Raw genomic sequence first — 4,346 nt, 5'->3', positions numbered from 1 at the left:
CTGGCTCTCTACCGTTTCAACCACACCTGCAGTCCATTTTGCTCTGGTTATTTTGGAAATGGGGTCTCCTGAACTATTTGCCTGGTCTGGCCTCGAACCTCAGTCCTTTGATCTCAGCCTCCCAGATGTGTAATCCTAGGATTATAGGCGTGGGCCACTGGGGTCTAACTTAAACCCTCTCTTAAGAACATACATTAGGCCAAGAACTGTGGCTCACACTTGTGATCCCAGCTACTACAGAGGTAAAGACTGGAGAATTGTGGTCAGGCCAAAAATTAGCAAGATCTGATCTCAATAAACAAGCTGCATCTGATAGTACACTCCTGCAATCCCAGTACCTGGGAGAGGCACAGGTAGGAAGATCAGGGTCCAAAACTGGCCCTGAGGAAAAAGCATGAGACTCTATCTGAAAAATAACCTAAAAACCAAAACAGCTGAGGGTGTAGCTCAAGTGGTAGAGCACCTGCCTAACAAGCACAAGGTCCTGAGTTCAAACTCCAGTACTACAAATATATATATATAATATATATATGTAATATATATTATATATACTATATATATGTAATATATATAGTATATATATGTTATATATATTATATATACTATATATGTAATATATAGTATATATATGTTATATATATTATATATACTATATATGTAATATATATAGTATATATGTTATATATATTATATATACTATATATGTAATATATATAGTATATATAATATATATATTAGTATATATATTAGTATATTATATGTATTAGTGTGTATTAAAAACATACTAGGTCAGGCCAGGTGTGGTACTGTACACCTGTAATCCCAGCACTCAGGAAGAGGAAGCAGAAGGTTTTTGAGTTCGCTAGCTCAATGGACCCTGCTCAGCAACGAAAACAAAGTACTTATGTATGCAGCAATGTGAGTGAACCTCAGACACCAGCACTGTAGGATCCACTTTACACGAGCTGTCCAGAGGAGGCAAACACAGACTTGGAAGCAGGAAGCAGGTCAGCGGTTGGAAATTGAGGGAACTTTGGAGTATGATGGAAGTCTTCTAAAACTGGGTAATAGTGATGGTTGTGTATACTTACTAAAATTCACCTAAATGTATACTTTAAATGGGTGAATAGCATGGTATGGAAATTCTATCTCAAACGAAGATGCTAAAACAAGAAGAAGGGAAAAGTGAAAGCACATTCCTAAAACCAGCACCTCACCCAGCACTGGTGTTGGGCTCACCAGACTTTAGGAAGCTGTAGTTCAGAATGTCCCCTCCTGCTGGTGTTCTCTGTCCTGGGCTAGTCCCCACGCCCAGAGGCACTGGCATTTGTGGCAACCCAGCCTTGCAGAACCAAGCACTGACTTCTGCTGTGTTTCTGGCTGGAGGCACCAGGAAGCACCTACCTCCAGCTCTTCTGAGGACTTGGGGGCAGAGAGCCCTGGGAAGTCCCTGGGGAAGCAGAGGAAGTGACTGTTGGGCTTATAGAGCATTTTCTACAGTAGGCCTCAACTTGGGGAAAACACTCACTCAATGCTTGTGGTCCTTCCTTTGCCATGGGACTTTGAGGTTCTTTTCACTGAAGTCCCCTGCCCCTCCATCTGAGGCTGGGCCATGTGGCTGTCTTCGCCAGTCCAGTGTCAGCATGAAGGCTCAGTAAGGGCTGTCTGCACTTATTCTTGGAGGGACAGCCCAGGAGCACAGCTGAGGTCTGGGATGGGGGCCCACGTCCTCCTGGTGAGCAGTGAGCTCTTAGGAGAGAAGGTCAGTGTGGGGACACAGGGGAGAGCTGGTTGGAGCAGGTGAAGTGACACTCAAGACTGGGAAGGGGCCAAGGTCTCACCCTGCTCACAAGTCAGCCTGATGTGACAGTGGACACAGACGCCTGTGGCACACACAAGGAATAACTCATGATTCCTAGCAGCACTGTTGTCCTGGGGACCATGTGACAGCTTGGAAGAGCAAGTTCTGACCTCTCTAGGTCCACTGCTGTCTCAGCAGGTGGCTTCCTGCTTTGCCCTGGGTCCCCTCCAGTCCACTTAGCAGCACACAGATCAGGCTGCGCCACCCAACTCTCCTCCTCCCCCAGCCGGCCGCACTGCCTCTTCTTGGAGCTCTTTCCCTGGTCAGTCCTTTCTCTCAAGTTCAATGTCACTTCCTGGGGAATGCCATTAACTGTTAAATGTGGACCCCCCACAGAGCCAGCCCCTTTCCCTCATGGCACCCACCACATGTCTGAGCTCATTAGCTATTTCTTCCATTTGTCCTCAAGTCACCACTGGAAAGTAAGTTCCCCGGAAGGCAGAGACCCTGGCTGCGTGGCTTCAAAGTGTTGTCTGGTAGCTGGCACCCAGGAGTTTCTCAGTAAATATTTGTGTAATCCAGAATTATATTTTCCAAAGAATGGTCTATGCTAGCTGACCTTTGGTCAAATAAATCTACCAATCACAAATTCCCTGAGAAAAGATTCATTTTAGCTGGGCCATGGTGGCTCACGCCTGTAATCCTAGCTACCTGGGAGGCAGAGATGAGGAGGATCATGGTTCAAAGCCAGCTCAGGCAAATAGTTTGTGAGACCCTTTCTCGAAAATACCCAGCACAAAATAGGGCTGGTGAAGTGGCTCAAGTGGTAGAGTGTCTGCCTACGAAGTGTGAGGCCCTGAGTTCAAACCCCAGTACTTCCAAGGAAAAAAAGGCCTATTTTAATCATTTCCTGTGGTCCTGGTGTTTTGGAAGGCTTATTCCAGAAAGCATCCTATATAGGTCGGAGAGTTTTTGATGGCCTCTGGACTGTTTAAATGATAAAAGCTCTAATGAGGCTTTAAAAGTTAAAAAAATTAAAAACAGGGAAATTTTTCCCAGGAGCTGTTGAAATACACATTCCTTTTTATATTTCCTCAGCTCTCCGAGCTAACAGCTGTGTGGTAAAGCCTCCCTTGGTATCATCACATTGGGGAACTCTCCTGGAGTTAGTGTCTAACGCATCTCATTTGTAAGCAATACTGACTATTCCCAAATGACACAACTCTGGCTTGCACACTACTGTTAATAATGAATAAATGAGTATCTGAGTTGTTGGGTGATGACTAATAGTAATGGTTTCTTTTCATGTGTAAAGTGCTCTCAGAAGTAACTCTGATAGGCATCCACCTGGATTTCCTTTCCTTTCCTTTCATTTTGACAGGGTCTTGCTGTCTAGCTTAACCTGGCCTCCGACTAGTGATTCTCCTGCCTCAGCCTCCTGAGTGCTGGAATTACAGGCATGTACACTGTGTCCAGCCTGACTTTTTTCTACAATGCCTCATGTCAAAGAAAGACTACTCCCGTTCACTTCATTAGATGTTAAGCTATGCATATATTGATGTTGCTTTTGCTTTCTTTTTTCCAATTTTTATTATCGTGTTATTGTTGTACTGGGGGATACATTGTGACATTTACAGAAGTTCTTCCAATTTATCCGAGTTGAATCCACCCCCTCCACCATTCTCCTTTATCTCCCCTCCCCCCAACCCTGGAATAGTTTCAACTGGTCTCGTTTTTCCATTTACAACATGAGTACAGAATATTTCCACCATCTTCACCCTCCTCCATCCTTTCCTTACATGCTTTTGCTTTCTTGATTTAGAAAAATAGTGGATATAATGGGCACAGCCCCTTTTTCTTCATCCTTTCTTCTAGCCTTGAATGCGCTCTCAACAGCATTGCCAATTTTGTCAGTCTTTTGAGAAGCAGCTGCTTAAGTGAGATTACTGTCTTAACATTTTATTATGGGATATTCCTGTGGGAGGGAAATGGGGAGGGAGCTGAACAAAACTGGAGAGCCCTCACGGAGTCAAGTGAAGAGGAGAAGGAGGGAGAGAGGTTGAGTGGAAGAGTGTTAGACTGTGCTATGGTGGAAGTGAAGGCCAGCAGGGTGTTGAAAGCACAGCTGGTGCCAGGTCTACAGGAACAGATCAGCCCTGGTTGACCCTTGGTTGATGGAAATTGTGGCTTTAGCAAATCACTGCAAAAGGTGTTGGACAGCCACAGCTGGCGCCCTCAGCCAGTTGCACCCTTGGAGCTGGCAGTCATCTTTCCATGGTCACATTGAACCACTACAGAGTGAACTTGCTCTGCTATGCTTGCTCTAGAGACGAACAAGCTCCCAATTGTCTGTGCCCTCGTCCCCTTTCTATTACTTGCTGCCCATTGCATTCCAACAGCCATATCCTTCTCCAGGCAAAGGCCAGCCTCCCCCCTGCACCTCCCTCCTGCCTCCTCCTCCCTGTCTCTTCTCTCCCTCTCCTCCCTTCCATTTCTCACTCAGAGTGGCTCAACTCTGGCTCTCAAGGTCCCAGCTTCACCCCAA

This window comes from Castor canadensis, chromosome 10, assembly GCF_047511655.1.
Source record: "Castor canadensis chromosome 10, mCasCan1.hap1v2, whole genome shotgun sequence".
In the NCBI taxonomy this organism is placed as follows: domain Eukaryota; kingdom Metazoa; phylum Chordata; class Mammalia; order Rodentia; family Castoridae; genus Castor; species Castor canadensis.
The sequence above is the reverse complement of the archived record's forward strand: the minus strand, read 5'-3'. Positions refer to the sequence as shown.